Source organism: Pseudophryne corroboree, chromosome 9 (genome assembly GCF_028390025.1).
Source record: "Pseudophryne corroboree isolate aPseCor3 chromosome 9, aPseCor3.hap2, whole genome shotgun sequence".
NCBI classification, from domain to species: Eukaryota; Metazoa; Chordata; class Amphibia; order Anura; family Myobatrachidae; genus Pseudophryne; species Pseudophryne corroboree.
Genome location: NC_086452.1, coordinates 302,560,101 through 302,574,951, shown reverse-complemented (window position 1 = coordinate 302,574,951; position 14,851 = coordinate 302,560,101). Strand labels below are relative to the sequence as shown.

At 40.8% G+C, this 14,851-nt stretch overlaps 8 non-coding genes and 46 pseudogenes across 8 annotated transcripts; all 54 read right to left on the bottom strand.

Annotated features, from left to right (window-relative positions):
* Positions 1-268: 268 nt before the first annotated feature.
* On the bottom strand, positions 269-387 carry LOC134963689 (5S ribosomal RNA; annotated as a pseudogene).
* A 107-nt stretch (positions 388-494) lies between these two features.
* LOC134959751 (5S ribosomal RNA) lies at positions 495-613 on the bottom strand (annotated as a pseudogene).
* A 107-nt stretch (positions 614-720) lies between these two features.
* On the bottom strand, positions 721-839 carry LOC134961491 (5S ribosomal RNA; annotated as a pseudogene).
* A 107-nt stretch (positions 840-946) lies between these two features.
* LOC134963190 (5S ribosomal RNA) lies at positions 947-1,065 on the bottom strand (annotated as a pseudogene).
* A 107-nt stretch (positions 1,066-1,172) lies between these two features.
* On the bottom strand, positions 1,173-1,291 carry LOC134962774 (5S ribosomal RNA; annotated as a pseudogene).
* A 107-nt stretch (positions 1,292-1,398) lies between these two features.
* Positions 1,399-1,517, bottom strand: LOC134960138 (5S ribosomal RNA; annotated as a pseudogene).
* Positions 1,518-1,850: 333 nt separating this feature from the next.
* Positions 1,851-1,969, bottom strand: LOC134963778 (5S ribosomal RNA; annotated as a pseudogene).
* Positions 1,970-2,076: 107 nt separating this feature from the next.
* LOC134960263 (5S ribosomal RNA) lies at positions 2,077-2,195 on the bottom strand (annotated as a pseudogene).
* Positions 2,196-2,302: 107 nt separating this feature from the next.
* LOC134960734 (5S ribosomal RNA) lies at positions 2,303-2,421 on the bottom strand. The gene has a single exon (XR_010187807.1). It is a non-coding gene; the product is annotated as a 5S ribosomal RNA (ribosomal RNA).
* Positions 2,422-2,528: 107 nt separating this feature from the next.
* LOC134962600 (5S ribosomal RNA) lies at positions 2,529-2,647 on the bottom strand (annotated as a pseudogene).
* A 333-nt stretch (positions 2,648-2,980) lies between these two features.
* Positions 2,981-3,099, bottom strand: LOC134960708 (5S ribosomal RNA). Its single transcript, XR_010187805.1, has one exon. It is a non-coding gene; the product is annotated as a 5S ribosomal RNA (ribosomal RNA).
* Positions 3,100-3,206: 107 nt separating this feature from the next.
* Positions 3,207-3,325, bottom strand: LOC134964854 (5S ribosomal RNA; annotated as a pseudogene).
* Positions 3,326-3,432: 107 nt separating this feature from the next.
* Positions 3,433-3,551, bottom strand: LOC134963609 (5S ribosomal RNA; annotated as a pseudogene).
* Positions 3,552-3,658: 107 nt separating this feature from the next.
* Positions 3,659-3,777, bottom strand: LOC134961759 (5S ribosomal RNA; annotated as a pseudogene).
* A 333-nt stretch (positions 3,778-4,110) lies between these two features.
* LOC134959817 (5S ribosomal RNA) lies at positions 4,111-4,229 on the bottom strand (annotated as a pseudogene).
* A 107-nt stretch (positions 4,230-4,336) lies between these two features.
* LOC134961490 (5S ribosomal RNA) lies at positions 4,337-4,455 on the bottom strand (annotated as a pseudogene).
* Positions 4,456-4,562: 107 nt separating this feature from the next.
* Positions 4,563-4,681, bottom strand: LOC134960549 (5S ribosomal RNA; annotated as a pseudogene).
* Positions 4,682-4,788: 107 nt separating this feature from the next.
* On the bottom strand, positions 4,789-4,907 carry LOC134961796 (5S ribosomal RNA; annotated as a pseudogene).
* A 333-nt stretch (positions 4,908-5,240) lies between these two features.
* Positions 5,241-5,359, bottom strand: LOC134964701 (5S ribosomal RNA; annotated as a pseudogene).
* Positions 5,360-5,466: 107 nt separating this feature from the next.
* On the bottom strand, positions 5,467-5,585 carry LOC134963624 (5S ribosomal RNA; annotated as a pseudogene).
* A 107-nt stretch (positions 5,586-5,692) lies between these two features.
* LOC134961691 (5S ribosomal RNA) lies at positions 5,693-5,811 on the bottom strand (annotated as a pseudogene).
* A 107-nt stretch (positions 5,812-5,918) lies between these two features.
* Positions 5,919-6,037, bottom strand: LOC134962231 (5S ribosomal RNA; annotated as a pseudogene).
* A 107-nt stretch (positions 6,038-6,144) lies between these two features.
* LOC134963076 (5S ribosomal RNA) lies at positions 6,145-6,263 on the bottom strand (annotated as a pseudogene).
* A 107-nt stretch (positions 6,264-6,370) lies between these two features.
* LOC134961374 (5S ribosomal RNA) lies at positions 6,371-6,489 on the bottom strand. The gene has a single exon (XR_010187897.1). It is a non-coding gene; the product is annotated as a 5S ribosomal RNA (ribosomal RNA).
* Positions 6,490-6,817: 328 nt separating this feature from the next.
* Positions 6,818-6,936, bottom strand: LOC134963687 (5S ribosomal RNA; annotated as a pseudogene).
* A 107-nt stretch (positions 6,937-7,043) lies between these two features.
* On the bottom strand, positions 7,044-7,162 carry LOC134959750 (5S ribosomal RNA; annotated as a pseudogene).
* Positions 7,163-7,270: 108 nt separating this feature from the next.
* LOC134963728 (5S ribosomal RNA) lies at positions 7,271-7,388 on the bottom strand (annotated as a pseudogene).
* Positions 7,389-7,495: 107 nt separating this feature from the next.
* On the bottom strand, positions 7,496-7,614 carry LOC134963189 (5S ribosomal RNA; annotated as a pseudogene).
* Positions 7,615-7,721: 107 nt separating this feature from the next.
* On the bottom strand, positions 7,722-7,840 carry LOC134962772 (5S ribosomal RNA; annotated as a pseudogene).
* Positions 7,841-7,947: 107 nt separating this feature from the next.
* LOC134960137 (5S ribosomal RNA) lies at positions 7,948-8,066 on the bottom strand (annotated as a pseudogene).
* Positions 8,067-8,399: 333 nt separating this feature from the next.
* LOC134963777 (5S ribosomal RNA) lies at positions 8,400-8,518 on the bottom strand (annotated as a pseudogene).
* Positions 8,519-8,625: 107 nt separating this feature from the next.
* LOC134960262 (5S ribosomal RNA) lies at positions 8,626-8,744 on the bottom strand (annotated as a pseudogene).
* A 107-nt stretch (positions 8,745-8,851) lies between these two features.
* Positions 8,852-8,970, bottom strand: LOC134964267 (5S ribosomal RNA). The gene has a single exon (XR_010188199.1). It is a non-coding gene; the product is annotated as a 5S ribosomal RNA (ribosomal RNA).
* A 107-nt stretch (positions 8,971-9,077) lies between these two features.
* Positions 9,078-9,196, bottom strand: LOC134962599 (5S ribosomal RNA; annotated as a pseudogene).
* Positions 9,197-9,529: 333 nt separating this feature from the next.
* Positions 9,530-9,648, bottom strand: LOC134963776 (5S ribosomal RNA; annotated as a pseudogene).
* Positions 9,649-9,755: 107 nt separating this feature from the next.
* On the bottom strand, positions 9,756-9,874 carry LOC134961643 (5S ribosomal RNA; annotated as a pseudogene).
* A 107-nt stretch (positions 9,875-9,981) lies between these two features.
* On the bottom strand, positions 9,982-10,100 carry LOC134961935 (5S ribosomal RNA). The gene has a single exon (XR_010187982.1). It is a non-coding gene; the product is annotated as a 5S ribosomal RNA (ribosomal RNA).
* Positions 10,101-10,207: 107 nt separating this feature from the next.
* Positions 10,208-10,326, bottom strand: LOC134962598 (5S ribosomal RNA; annotated as a pseudogene).
* Positions 10,327-10,659: 333 nt separating this feature from the next.
* Positions 10,660-10,778, bottom strand: LOC134960695 (5S ribosomal RNA). The gene has a single exon (XR_010187802.1). It is a non-coding gene; the product is annotated as a 5S ribosomal RNA (ribosomal RNA).
* A 107-nt stretch (positions 10,779-10,885) lies between these two features.
* LOC134962110 (5S ribosomal RNA) lies at positions 10,886-11,004 on the bottom strand (annotated as a pseudogene).
* A 107-nt stretch (positions 11,005-11,111) lies between these two features.
* LOC134961835 (5S ribosomal RNA) lies at positions 11,112-11,230 on the bottom strand (annotated as a pseudogene).
* A 108-nt stretch (positions 11,231-11,338) lies between these two features.
* Positions 11,339-11,456, bottom strand: LOC134964467 (5S ribosomal RNA; annotated as a pseudogene).
* A 559-nt stretch (positions 11,457-12,015) lies between these two features.
* On the bottom strand, positions 12,016-12,134 carry LOC134963196 (5S ribosomal RNA; annotated as a pseudogene).
* A 107-nt stretch (positions 12,135-12,241) lies between these two features.
* On the bottom strand, positions 12,242-12,360 carry LOC134962229 (5S ribosomal RNA; annotated as a pseudogene).
* Positions 12,361-12,467: 107 nt separating this feature from the next.
* Positions 12,468-12,586, bottom strand: LOC134963075 (5S ribosomal RNA; annotated as a pseudogene).
* Positions 12,587-12,693: 107 nt separating this feature from the next.
* LOC134959164 (5S ribosomal RNA) lies at positions 12,694-12,812 on the bottom strand. Its single transcript, XR_010187239.1, has one exon. It is a non-coding gene; the product is annotated as a 5S ribosomal RNA (ribosomal RNA).
* A 107-nt stretch (positions 12,813-12,919) lies between these two features.
* LOC134964927 (5S ribosomal RNA) lies at positions 12,920-13,038 on the bottom strand (annotated as a pseudogene).
* A 107-nt stretch (positions 13,039-13,145) lies between these two features.
* On the bottom strand, positions 13,146-13,264 carry LOC134961730 (5S ribosomal RNA). The gene has a single exon (XR_010187956.1). It is a non-coding gene; the product is annotated as a 5S ribosomal RNA (ribosomal RNA).
* A 107-nt stretch (positions 13,265-13,371) lies between these two features.
* Positions 13,372-13,490, bottom strand: LOC134963391 (5S ribosomal RNA; annotated as a pseudogene).
* Positions 13,491-13,597: 107 nt separating this feature from the next.
* Positions 13,598-13,716, bottom strand: LOC134962892 (5S ribosomal RNA; annotated as a pseudogene).
* A 107-nt stretch (positions 13,717-13,823) lies between these two features.
* Positions 13,824-13,942, bottom strand: LOC134962157 (5S ribosomal RNA; annotated as a pseudogene).
* A 107-nt stretch (positions 13,943-14,049) lies between these two features.
* On the bottom strand, positions 14,050-14,168 carry LOC134962058 (5S ribosomal RNA; annotated as a pseudogene).
* Positions 14,169-14,501: 333 nt separating this feature from the next.
* LOC134964282 (5S ribosomal RNA) lies at positions 14,502-14,620 on the bottom strand (annotated as a pseudogene).
* A 107-nt stretch (positions 14,621-14,727) lies between these two features.
* Positions 14,728-14,846, bottom strand: LOC134961690 (5S ribosomal RNA; annotated as a pseudogene).
* Positions 14,847-14,851: the final 5 nt, after the last annotated feature.

Genomic DNA, 14,851 nt, shown 5'->3' with positions numbered 1-14,851 from the left:
GTTTGAAAATGGAATGCATCAACAGAACGGTATTGGCAGTATAAAAATACCTACAGCACCTTGGAATGCCAGGTGGTCTCCCATCCAAGTACTAACCAGGCCCAACACTTCTTAGCTTCCAAAATTAGATGAGTTTGGGTGTATCCAGTGTGGCTGAAGATAATTTTTGTGGTTTCTGTCAGAACTTTTCTACTTCTAACTACTGGTAAATAAATGAAAAAGTTTGAAAATGGAATGCATCAACAGAACGGAGTTGGCAGTATTAAAATATCTGCAGCACCTTGCATTCCCAGGAGGTTTCTCATCCAAATACTAACCAGGCCCAGCACTGCTTAGTTTCCAAGATCAGATGAGATTGGGCGTATCCAGTGTGATGTGGCTGTAGATGAGCTTTGCGGTTTCTGTTAGAACTTTTCTACTTCTAGCTACTGGTTCATAAACAAATAAGTTTGAAAATGGAATGCATCAACAGAACGGTGTTGGCAGTAAAAAATTACCTACAGCACCTTGTATTCCCAGGTGGTTTCCCATCCAAGTACTAACCAGGCCCAACACTTCTTAGCTTCCAAGATCAGATGAGATTGGGCGTATCCAGTGTAGTGTGGCTGTAGATAAGTTTTGTGGTTTCTGTTAGTACTTTTCTACTTCTAACTACTGGTACATAAATGAATACGTTTGAAAATGTAATGCATCAACAGAATGGTCTTGGCAGTATAAAAACACCTACAGCACCTTGTATTCCCAGGTGGTCTCCCAACCGAGTACTATCCAGGCCCAACACTTCTGAGCTTCCAAGATCATATGAGATTGGGCGTATCCAGTGTGGTGTGGCTGTAGATGAGCTTTGTGTTTTCTGTTAGATCTTTTCTACTTTTAGCTACTGGTACATAAATTAATAAGTTTGAAAATGGAATGCATCAACAGAACGGAGTTGGCAGTATAAAAATATCTGCAGCACCTTGCATTCCAAGGAGGTTTCCCATCCAAATACTAACCAGGCCCAGCACTGCTTAGTTTCCAAGATCAGATGAGATTGGGCGTATCCAGTGTGATGTGGCTGTAGATGAGCTTTGCGGTTTCTGTTAGAACTTTTCTACTTCTAGCTACTGGTACATAAATAAATAAGTTTGAAAATGGAATGCTTCAACAGAATGGTGTTGGCAATATAAAAATACCTACAGCACCTTGTATTGCCAGGTGGTCTCCCATCCAAGTACTAACCAGGACCAACACTGCTTAGCTTCCAAGATCAGATGAGATTGGGCGTATCCAATGTTGTGTAGCTGTAGATGAGCTTTGTGGTTTCTGTTAGAACTTTTCTACTTCTAACTACTGGTACATAAATGAATAAGATTGAAAATGGAATGCATCAACAGAACAGTGTTGGCAGTATAAAAATACCTACAGCACATTGTATTCCCAGGTGGTCTCCCATCCAAGTATTAACCAGGCCCAACACTGCTTAGCTTCCAAAATCAGATGAGATTGGGTGTATCCAGTGTGGTGTGGCTGTAGATGAGCTTTGTAGTTTGTGTTAGAACTTTTCTACTTCTAACTACTGGTACATAAATGAATAAGTTTGAAAATGGAATGCATCAACAGAACGGTATTGGCAGTATAAAAACACCTACAGCACCGTGTAATGCCAGGTGGTCTCCCATCCAAGTACTAACCATGCCCAACACTTCTTAGCTTCCAAGATTAGATGAGTTTGGGCGTATCCAGTGTGGTGTGTCTGAAGATAATTTTTGTGGTTTCTGTCAGAACTTTTCTACTTCTAACTACTGGTAAATAAATGAAAAAGTTTGAAAATGGAATGCATCAACAGAACGGAGTTGGCAGTATAAAAATATCTGCAGCACCTTGCATTCCCAGGTGGTTTCCCATCCAAATACTAACCAGGCCCAGCTCTGCTGAGTTTCCAAGATCAGATGAGATTGGGCGTATCCAGTGTGGTGTGGCTGTAGATGAACTTTGCGGTTTCTGTTAGAACTTTTCTACTTTTAGCTACTGGTACATAAATGAATAAGTTTGAAAATGGAATGCATCAACAGAACGGTGTTGGCAGTATAAAAATAACTACAGCACCTTGTATTGCCAGGTGGTCTCCCATCCAAGTACTAACCAGGACCAACACTGCTTAGCTTCCAAGATCAGATGAGATTGGGCGTATCCAGTGTGGTGTGGCTGTAGATGAGCTTTGAGGTTTCTATTAGAACTTTTCTACTTCTAACTACTGGTACATAAAGGACTAGGATTGAAATTGGAATGCATCAACAGAACAGTGTTGGCAGTATAAAAATACCTACACCACCTTGTATTCTCAGGAGGTCTCCCATCCAAGTACTAACCAGGCCCAACACTGCTTAGCTTCCAAGATCAGATGAGATTGGGTGTATCCAGTGTGGTGTGGCTGTAGATGAGCTTTGTGGTTTCTGTTAGAACTTTTCTACTTCTAGCTACTGGTACATAAATGAATAAGTTTGAAAATGGAATGCATCAACAGAACGGTGTTGGCAGTATAAAAATACCTGCAGCACCTTGTATTCCCAGGTGGTCTCCCATCAAAGTACTAACCAGTCCCAATACTGCTTAGCTTCCAAGATCAGATAAGATTGGGCGTATCCAGTGTGGTGTGGCTGTAGATGAGCTTTGTAGTTTCTGTTAGAACTTTTCTACTTCTAACTACTGGTACATAAATGAATAAGTTTGAAAATGGAATGCATCAACAGAACGGTATTGGCAGTATAAAAATACCTACAGCACCGTGTAATGCCAGGTGGTCTCCCATCCAAGTACTAACCAGACCCAACACTTTTTAGCTTTCAAGATTATATGAGTTTGGGCGTATCCAGTGTGGTGTGGCTGAAGATAATTTTTGTGGTTTCTGTCAGAACTTTTCTACTTCTAACTACTGGTACATAAATAAATAAGTTTAAAAATGGAATGCTTCAACAGAATGGTGTTGGCAGTATAAAAATACCCACAGCACCTTGTATTCCCAGGTGGTCTCCCATCCAAGTACTAACCAGGCCCAACACTGCTTAGCTTCCAAAATCAGATGAGATTGGGTGTATCCAGTGTGGTGTGGCTGTAGATGAGCTTTGTAGTTTCTGTTAGAACTTTTCTACTTCTATCTACTGGTACATAAATGAATAAGTTTGAAAATGGAATGCATCAACAGAACGGTATTGGCATTATAAAAATACCTACAGCACCTTGTAATGCCAGATGGTCTCCCATCCAAGTACTAACCAGGCCCAACACTTCTTAGCTTCCAAGATTAGATGAGTTTGGGCGTATCCAGTGTGGTGTGGCTGAAGATAATCTTTGTGGTTTCTGTCAGAACTTTTCTACTTCTAACTACTGGTAAATAAATGAAAAAGTTTGAAAATGGAATGCATCAACAGAACGGTGTTGGCAGTATAAAAATACCTACATCACTTCGTATTCCCAGGTGGTCTCCCATCCAAGTACTAACCAGGCCCAACACTGCTTAGCTTCCAAGGTCAGATGATATTAGGCAGATCCAGTGTGGTGTGGCTGTAGATGAGCTTTGCGGTTTCTGTTAGAACTTTTCTACTTCTAACTACTGGTACATAAATGAACAGGTGTGAAAATGGAATGCATCAACAGAACGGGGTTGGCAGTATAAAAATATCTGCAGCACCTTGCATTCCCAGGTGGTTTCCCATCCAAATACTTACCAGGCCCAGCACTGCTTAGTTTCCAAGATCAGATGAGATTGGGCGTATCCAGTGTGGTGTGGCTGTAGATGAACTTTGCGGTTTCTGTTAGAACTTTTCTACTTCTAACTACTGGTAAATAAATGAAAAAGTTTGAAAATGGAATGCATCAACAGAACGGAGTTGGCAGTATAAAAATATCTGCAGCACCTTTCATTCCCAGGAGGTTTCCCATCCAAATAGCAACCAGGCCCAGCACTGCTTAGTTTCTAAGATCAGATGAGATTGGGCGTATCCAGTGTGATGTGGCTGTAGATGAGCTTTGCGGTTTCTGTTAGAACTTTTCTACTTCTAGCTACTGGTTCATAAACAAATAAGTTTGAAAATGGAATGCATCAACAGAACGGTGTTGACAGTAAAAAATTACCTACAGCACCTTGTATTCCCAGGTGGTCTCCCATCCAAGTACTAACCAGGTCCAACACTTCTTAGCTTCCAAGATCAGATGAGATTGGGCGTATCCAGTGTAGTGTGGCTGTAGATAAGTTTTGTGGTTTCTGTTAGTACTTTTCTACTTCTAACTACTGGTACATAAATGAATACGTTTGAAAATGTAATGCATCAACAGAATGGTCTTGGCAGTATAAAAACACCTACAGCACCTTGTATTCCCAGGTGGTCTCCCAACCGAGTACTATCCAGGCCCAACACTTCTGAGCTTCCAAGATCATATGAGATTGGGCGTATCCAGTGTGGTGTGGCTGTAGATGAGCTTTGTGTTTTCTGTCAGATCTTTTCTACTTTTAGCTACTGGTACATAAATGAATAAGTTTGAAAATGGAATGCATCAACAGAACGGTGTTGGTAGTATAAAAATACCGACAGCACCTTGTATTCCCAGGTGGTGTCCCATCCAAGTACTAACCAGGCCCAACACTGCTTAGTTTCCAAAATCAGATGAGATTGGGTGTATCCAGTGTGGTGTGGCTGTAGATGAGCTTTGTAGTTTCTGTTAGAACTTTTCTACTTCTAACTACTGGTACATAAATGAATAAGTTTGAAAATGGAATGCATCAACAGAACGGTGTTGGCAGTATAAAAATACCTACAGCACCTCGTATTCCCAGGTTGTCTCCCACCAAAGTACTAAACAGGCCCAACACTGCTAGGCTTCCAAGATCAGATGAGATTGGGCGCATCCAGTGTGGTCTGGCTGTAGATGAACTTTGTGGTTTCTATTAGAACTTTTCTACTTCTAACTACTGGTACATAAATGAATAAGTTTGAAAATGGAATGCATCAACAGAACGGTGTTGGCAGTATAAAAATACCTACATCACTTTGTATTCCCAGGTTGTCTCCCATCCAAATACTAACCAGGCCCAACACTGCTTAGCTTCCAAGGTCAGATGATATTAGGCAGATCCAGTGTGGTGTGGCTGTAGATGAGCTTTGCGTTTTCTGTTAGAACTTTTCTACTTCTAACTACTGGTACATAAATGAACAGGTTTGAAAATGGAATGTATCAACATAACGGAGTTGGCAGTATAAAAATATCTGCAGCACCTTGCATATCCAGGTGGTTTCCCATCCAAATACTTACCAGGCCCAGCATTGCTTAGTTTCCAAGATCAGCTGAGATTGGGCGTATCCAGTGTGGTGTGGCTGTAGATGAACTTTGCGGTTTCTGTTAGAACTTTTCTACTTCTAGCTACTGGCACATAAATGAATAAGTTTGAAAATGGAATGCATCAACAGAATGGTGTTGGCAGTATAAAAATACCTCCAGCACCTTGTATTCCCAGGTTGTCTCCCATCCAAGTACTAACCAGGCCCAACACTTCTTAGCTTCCAAGATCAGATGATATTGGGCGTATCCAGTGTGGTGTGGCTGTAGATGAGCTTTGTGGTTTCTGTTAGAACTTTTCTACTTCTAACTACTGGTACATAAATGAATAAGATTAAAAATGGAATGCATCAACAGAACGGTGTTGGCAGTATAAAAATATCTACAGCACCTCGTATTCCCAGGTTATCTCCCACCCAAGTACTAAACAGGCCCAACACTGCTTAGCTTCCAAGATCAGATGAGATTGTGTGTATCCAGTGTGGTGTGGCTGTATATGAGCTTTGTGGTTTCTGTTAGAACTTTTCTACTTCTAACTACTGGTAAATAAATGAAAAAGTTTAAAAATGGAATGCATCAACAGAACGGAGTTGGCAGTATAAAAATATCTGCAGCACCTTGCATTCCCAGGAGGTTTCCCATCCAAATACTAACCAGGCCCAGCACTGCTTAGTTTCCAAGATCAGATGAGATTGGGCGTATCCAGTGTGATGTGGCTGTAGATGAGCTTTGCGGTTTCTGTTAGAACTTTTCTACTTTTAGCTACTGGTACATAAATAAATAAGTTTGAAAATGGAATGCTTCAACAGAATGGTGTTGGCAATATAAAAATACCTACAGCACCTTGTATTGCCAAGTGGTCTCCCATCCAAGTACTAACCAGGACCAACACTGCTTAGCTTCCAAGATCAGATGAGATTGGGCGTATCCAATGTTGTGTAGCTGTAGATGAGCTTTGTGGTTTCTGTTAGAACTTTTCTACTTCTAGCTACTGGTACATAAATGAATAAGATTAAAAATGGAATGCATCAACAGAACAGTGTTGGCAGTATAAAAATACCTACAGCACCTTGTATTCCCAGGTGGTCTCCCATACAAGTACTAACCAGGCCCAACACTGCTTAGCTTCCAAAATCAGATGAGATTGGGTGTATCCAGTGTGGTGTGGCTGTAGATGAGCTTTGTAGTTTCTGTTAGAACTTTTCTACTTCTAACTACTGGTACATAAATGAATAAGTTTGAAAATGGAATGCATCAACAGAACGGTATTGGCAGTATAAAAATACCTACAGCACCTTGGAATGCCAGGTGGTCTCCCATCCAAGTACTAACCAGGCCCAACACTTCTTAGCTTCCAAAATTAGATGAGTTTGGGTGTATCCAGTGTGGCTGAAGATAATTTTTGTGGTTTCTGTCAGAACTTTTCTACTTCTAACTACTGGTAAATAAATGAAAAAGTTTGAAAATGGAATGCATCAACAGAACGGAGTTGGCAGTATTAAAATATCTGCAGCACCTTGCATTCCCAGGAGGTTTCTCATCCAAATACTAACCAGGCCCAGCACTGCTTAGTTTCCAAGATCAGATGAGATTGGGCGTATCCAGTGTGATGTGGCTGTAGATGAGCTTTGCGGTTTCTGTTAGAACTTTTCTACTTCTAGCTACTGGTTCATAAACAAATAAGTTTGAAAATGGAATGCATCAACAGAACGGTGTTGGCAGTAAAAAATTACCTACAGCACCTTGTATTCCCAGGTGGTTTCCCATCCAAGTACTAACCAGGCCCAACACTTCTTAGCTTCCAAGATCAGATGAGATTGGGCGTATCCAGTGTAGTGTGGCTGTAGATAAGTTTTGTGGTTTCTGTTAGTACTTTTCTACTTCTAACTACTGGTACATAAATGAATACGTTTGAAAATGTAATGCATCAACAGAATGGTCTTGGCAGTATAAAAACACCTACAGCACCTTGTATTCCCAGGTGGTCTCCCAACCGAGTACTATCCAGGCCCAACACTTCTGAGCTTCCAAGATCATATGAGATTGGGCGTATCCAGTGTGGTGTGGCTGTAGATGAGCTTTGTGTTTTCTGTTAGATCTTTTCTACTTTTAGCTACTGGTACATAAATTAATAAGTTTGAAAATGGAATGCATCAACAGAACGGAGTTGGCAGTATAAAAATATCTGCAGCACCTTGCATTCCAAGGAGGTTTCCCATCCAAATACTAACCAGGCCCAGCACTGCTTAGTTTCCAAGATCAGATGAGATTGGGCGTATCCAGTGTGATGTGGCTGTAGATGAGCTTTGCGGTTTCTGTTAGAACTTTTCTACTTCTAGCTACTGGTACATAAATAAATAAGTTTGAAAATGGAATGCTTCAACAGAATGGTGTTGGCAATATAAAAATACCTACAGCACCTTGTATTGCCAGGTGGTCTCCCATCCAAGTACTAACCAGGACCAACACTGCTTAGCTTCCAAGATCAGATGAGATTGGGCGTATCCAATGTTGTGTAGCTGTAGATGAGCTTTGTGGTTTCTGTTAGAACTTTTCTACTTCTAACTACTGGTACATAAATGAATAAGATTGAAAATGGAATGCATCAACAGAACAGTGTTGGCAGTATAAAAATACCTACAGCACATTGTATTCCCAGGTGGTCTCCCATCCAAGTATTAACCAGGCCCAACACTGCTTAGCTTCCAAAATCAGATGAGATTGGGTGTATCCAGTGTGGTGTGGCTGTAGATGAGCTTTGTAGTTTGTGTTAGAACTTTTCTACTTCTAACTACTGGTACATAAATGAATAAGTTTGAAAATGGAATGCATCAACAGAACGGTATTGGCAGTATAAAAACACCTACAGCACCGTGTAATGCCAGGTGGTCTCCCATCCAAGTACTAACCATGCCCAACACTTCTTAGCTTCCAAGATTAGATGAGTTTGGGCGTATCCAGTGTGGTGTGTCTGAAGATAATTTTTGTGGTTTCTGTCAGAACTTTTCTACTTCTAACTACTGGTAAATAAATGAAAAAGTTTGAAAATGGAATGCATCAACAGAACGGAGTTGGCAGTATAAAAATATCTGCAGCACCTTGCATTCCCAGGTGGTTTCCCATCCAAATACTAACCAGGCCCAGCTCTGCTGAGTTTCCAAGATCAGATGAGATTGGGCGTATCCAGTGTGGTGTGGCTGTAGATGAACTTTGCGGTTTCTGTTAGAACTTTTCTACTTTTAGCTACTGGTACATAAATGAATAAGTTTGAAAATGGAATGCATCAACAGAACGGTGTTGGCAGTATAAAAATAACTACAGCACCTTGTATTGCCAGGTGGTCTCCCATCCAAGTACTAACCAGGACCAACACTGCTTAGCTTCCAAGATCAGATGAGATTGGGCGTATCCAGTGTGGTGTGGCTGTAGATGAGCTTTGAGGTTTCTATTAGAACTTTTCTACTTCTAACTACTGGTACATAAAGGACTAGGATTGAAATTGGAATGCATCAACAGAACAGTGTTGGCAGTATAAAAATACCTACACCACCTTGTATTCTCAGGAGGTCTCCCATCCAAGTACTAACCAGGCCCAACACTGCTTAGCTTTCAAGATCAGATGAGATTGGGTGTATCCAGTGTGGTGTGGCTGTAGATGAGCTTTGTGGTTTCTGTTAGAACTTTTCTACTTCTAGCTACTGGTACATAAATGAATAAGTTTGAAAATGGAATGCATCAACAGAACGGTGTTGGCAGTATAAAAATACCTGCAGCACCTTGTATTCCCAGGTGGTCTCCCATCAAAGTACTAACCAGTCCCAATACTGCTTAGCTTCCAAGATCAGATAAGATTGGGCGTATCCAGTGTGGTGTGGCTGTAGATGAGCTTTGTAGTTTCTGTTAGAACTTTTCTACTTCTAACTACTGGTACATAAATGAATAAGTTTGAAAATGGAATGCATCAACAGAACGGTATTGGCAGTATAAAAATACCTACAGCACCGTGTAATGCCAGGTGATCTCCCATCCAAGTACTAACCAGGCCCAACACTTCTTAGCTTCCAAGATTTTATGAGTTTGGGCGTATCCAGTGTGGTGTGGCTGAAGATAATCTTTGTGGTATCTGTCAGAACTTTTCTACTTCTAACTACTGGTAAATAAATGAAAAAGTTTGAAAATGGAATGCATCAACAGAACGGAGTTGGCAGTATAAAAATATCTGCAGCACCTTGCATTCCCAGGTGGTTTCCCATCCAAATACTAACCAGGCCCAGCTCTGCTGAGTTTCCAAGATCAGATGAGATTGGGCGTATCCAGTGTGGTGTGGCTGTAGATGAACTTTGCGGTTTCTGTTAGAACTTTTCTACTTCTAGCTACTAGTACATAAATGAATAAGTTTGAAAATGGAATGCATCAACAGAACGGTGTTGGCAGTATAAAAATAACTACAGCACCTTGTATTGCCAGGTGGTCTCCCATCCAAGTACTAACCAGGACCAACACTGCTTAGCTTCCAAGATCAGATTAGATTGGGCGTATCCAGTGTGGTGTGGCTGTAGATGAGCTTTGAGGTTTCTATTAGAACTTTTCTACTTCTAACTACTGGTACATAAAGGAATATGATTGAAATTGCAATGCATCAACAGAACGGTGTTGGCAGTATAAAAATACCTACAGCACCTTGTATTCCCAGGAGGTCTCCCATCCAAGTACTAACCAGGCCCAACACTGCTTAGCTTCCAAGATCAGATGAGATTGGGTGTATCCAGTGTGGTGTGGCTGTAGATGAGCTTTGTGGTTTCTGTTAGAACTTTTCTACTTCTAGCTACTGGTACATAAATGAATAAGTTTGAAAATGGAATGCATCAACAGAACGGTGTTGGCAGTATAAAAATACCTGCAGCACCTTGTATTCCCAGGTGGTCTCCCATCAAAGTACTAACCAGTCCCAATACTGCTTAGCTTCCAAGATCAGATAAGATTGGGCGTATCCAGTGTGGTGTGGCTGTAGATGAGCTTTGTAGTTTCTGTTAGAACTTTTCTACTTCTAACTACTGGTACATAAATGAATAAGTTTGAAAATGGAATGCATCAACAGAACGGTATTGGCAGTATAAAAATACCTACAGCACCGTGTAATGCCAGGTGGTCTCCCATCCAAGTACTAACCAGACCCAACACTTTTTAGCTTTCAAGATTATATGAGTTTGGGCGTATCCAGTGTGGTGTGGCTGAAGATAATTTTTGTGGTTTCTGTCAGAACTTTTCTACTTCTAACTACTGGTACATAAATAAATAAGTTTAAAAATGGAATGCTTCAACAGAATGGTGTTGGCAGTATAAAAATACCCACAGCACCTTGTATTCCCAGGTGGTCTCCCATCCAAGTACTAACCAGGCCCAACACTGCTTAGCTTCCAAAATCAGATGAGATTGGGTGTATCCAGTGTGGTGTGGCTGTAGATGAGCTTTGTAGTTTCTGTTAGAACTTTTCTACTTCTATCTACTGGTACATAAATGAATAAGTTTGAAAATGGAATGCATCAACAGAACGGTATTGGCATTATAAAAATACCTACAGCACCTTGTAATGCCAGATGGTCTCCCATCCAAGTACTAACCAGGCCCAACACTTCTTAGCTTCCAAGATCAGATGAGATTGGGCGTATCCAGTGTGGTGTGGCTGTAGATGAATTTTGTAGTTTCTGTTAGAACTTTTCTACTTTTAACTACTGGTACATAAATGAATAAGTTTGAAAATGGAATGCATCAACAGAACGGTGTTGGCAGTATAAAAATACCTCCAGCACCTCATATTCCCAGGTGGTCTCCCACCAAAGTACTAAACAGGCCCAACACTGCTTAGCTTCCAAGATCAGATGAGATTGTTCGTATCCAGTGTGGTGTGGCTGTAGATGAGCTTTGTGGTTTCTGTTAGAACTTTTCTACTTCTAACTACTGGTACATAAATGAATACGTTTGAAAATGTAATGCATCAACAGAATGGTCTTGGCAGTATAAAAACACTTACAGCACCTTGTATTCCCAGGTGGTTTCCCATCCGAGTACTATCCAGGCCCAACACTTCTGAGCTTCCAAGATCATATGAGATTGGGCGTATCCAGTGTGGTGTGGCTGTAGATGAGCTTTGTGTTTTCTGTTAGAACTTTTCTACTTCTAGCTACTGGTACATAAATGAATAAGTTTGAAAATGGAATGCATCAACAGAACGGTGTTGGCAGTATAAAAATACCTACATCACTTTGTATTCCCAGGTTGTCTCCCATCCAAGTACTAACCAGATTCAACACTGCTTAGCTTCCAAGGTCAGATGATATTAGGCAGATCCAGTGTGGTGTGGCTGTAGATGAGCTTTGCGGTTTCTGTTAGAACTTTTCTACTTTTAGCTACTGGCACATAAATGAATAAGTTTGAAAATGGAATGCATCAACAGAATGGTGTTGGCAGTATAAAAATACCTCCAGCACCTTGTATTCCCAGGTTGTCTCCCATCCAAGTACTAAACAGGCCCAACACTTCTTAGCTTCCAAGATCAGATGATATTGTGCGTATCCACTGTGGTGTGGCTGTAGATGAGCTTTGTGATTTCTGTTAGAACTTTTCTACTTCTAACTACTGGTACATAAATGAATAAGATTAAAAATGGAATGCATCAACAGAACGGTGTTGGCAGTATAAAAATATCTACAGCACTTCGTATTCCCAGGTTATCTCCCACCCAAGTACTAAACAGGCCCAACACTGCTTAGCTTCCAAGATCAGATGAGATTGTGTGTATCCAGTGTGGTGTGGCTGTATATGAGCTTTGTGGTTTCTGTTAGAACTTTTCTACTTCTAACTACTGGTAAATAAATGAAAAAGTTTGAAAATGGAATGCATCAACAGAACGGAGTTGGCAGTATAAAAATATCTGCAGCACCTTGCATTCCCAGGAGGTTTCCCATCCAAATACTAACCAGGCCCAGCACTGCTTAGTTTCCAAGATCAGATGAGATTGGGCGTATCCAGTGTGATGTGGCTGTAGATGAGCTTTGCGGTTTCTGTTAGAACTTTTCTACTTCTAGCTACTGGTACATAAATAAATAAGTTTGAAAATGGAATGCTTCAACAGAATGGTGTTGGCAATATAAAAATACCTACAGCACCTTGTATTGCCAAGTGGTCTCCCATCCAAGTACTAACCAGGACCAACACTGCTTAGCTTCCAAGATCAGATGAGATTGGGCGTATCCAATGTTGTGTAGCTGTAGATGAGCTTTGTGGTTTCTGTTAGGACTTTTCTACTTCTAACTACTGGTACATAAATGAATAAGATTAAAAATGGAATGCATCAACAGAACAGTGTTGGCAGTATAAAAATACCTACAGCACCTTGTATTCCCAGGTGGTCTCCCATCCAAGTACTAACCAGGCCCAACACTGCTTAGCTTCCAAAATCAGATGAGATTGGGTGTATCCAGTGTGGTGTGGCTGTAGATGAGCTTTGTTGTTTCTATTAGAACTTTTCTACTTCTAACTACTGGTACATAAATGAATAAGTTTGAAAATGGAATGCATCAACAGAACGGAGTTGGCAGTATAAAAATATCTACAGCACCTTGTAATGCCAGGTGGTCTCCCATACAAGTACTAACCAGGCCCAACACTTCTTAGCTTCCAAGATTAGATGAGTTTGGGCGTATCCAGTGTGGTGTGGCTGAAGATAATTTTTGTGGTTTCTGTCAGAACTTTTCTACTTCTAACTACTGGTAAATAAATGAAAAAGTTTGAAAATGGAATGCATCAACAGAACGGAGTTGGCAGTATAAAAATACCTACAGCACCTCGTATTCCCAGGTGGTCTCCCACCAAAGTACTAAACAGGCCCAACACTGCTTAGCTTCCAAGATCAGATGAGATTGTGTGTATCCAGTGTGGTGTGGCTGTAGATGAGCTTTGTGGTTTCTGTTAGAACTTTTCTACTTCTAACTACTGGTAAATAAATAAAAAAGTTTGAAAATGGAATGCATCAACAGAACGGAGTTGGCAGTATAAAAATATCTGCAGCACCTTGCATTCCCAGGAGATTTCCCATCAAAATACTAACCAGGCCCAGCACTGCTTAGTTTCCAAGATCAGATGAGATTGGGCGTATCCAGTGTGATGTGGCTGTAGATGAGCTTTGCGGTTTCTGTTAGAACTTTTCTACTTCTAGCTACTGGTACATAAATAAATAAGTTTGAAAATGGAATGCTTCAACAGCATGGTGTTGGCAATATAAAAATACCTACAGCACCTTGTATTGCCAAGTGGTCTCCCATCCAAGTACTAACCAGGACCAACACTGCTTAGCTTCCAAGATCAGACGAGATTGGGCGTATCCAATGTTGTGTGGCTGTAGATGAGCTTTGTGGTTTCTGTTAGAACTTTTCTACTTCTAAGTACTGGTACATAAATGAATAAGATTGAAAATGGAATGCATCAACAGAACAGTGTTGGCAGTATAAAAATACCTACAGCACATTGTATTCCCAGGTGGTCTCCCATCCAAGTATTAACCAGGCCCAACACTGCTTAGTTTCCAAAATCAGATGAGATTGGGTGTATCCAGTATGGTGTGGCTGTAGATGAGCTTTGTAGTTTCTGTTAGAACTTTTCTACTTCTAACTACTGGTACATAAATGAATAAGTTTGAAAATGGAATGCATCAACAGAACGGTGTTGGCAGTATAAAAATACCTACAGCACCTCGTATTCCCAGGTTGTCTCCCACCAAAGTACTAAACAGGCCCAACACTGCTAGGCTTCCAAGATCAGATGAGATTGGGCGTATCCAGTGTGGTCTGGCTGTAGATGAACTTTGTGGTTTCTATTAGAACTTTTCTACTTCTAACTACTGGTACATAAATGAATAAGTTTGAAAATGGAATGCATCAACAGAACGGTGTTGGCAGTATAAAAATACCTACATCACTTTGTATTCCCAGGTTGTCTCCCATCCAAGTACTAACCAGGCCCAACACTGCTTAGCTGCCAAGGTCAGATGATATTAGGCAGATCCAGTGTGGTGTGGCTGTAGATGAGCTTTTCGGTTTCTGTTAGAACTTTTCTACTTCTAACTACTGGTACATAAATGAACAGGTTTGAAAATGGAATGTATCAACAGAACGGAGTTGGCAGTATAAAAATATCTGCAGCACCTTGCATATCCAGGTGGTTTCCCATCCAAATACTTACCAGGTCCAGCATTGCTTAGTTTCCAAGATCAGATGAGATTGGGCGTATCCAGTGTGGTGTGGCTGTAGATGAACTTTGCGGTTTCTGTTAGAACTTTTCTACTTCTAGCTACTGGCACATAAATGAATAAGTTTGAAAATGGAATGCATCAACAGAATGGTGTTGGCAGTATAAAAATATCTACAGCACCTCGTATTCCCAGGTTATCTCCCACCCAAGTACTAAACAGGCCCAACACTGCTTAGCTTCCAAGATCAGATGAGATTGTGTGTATCCAGTGTGGTGTGGCTGTATATGAGCT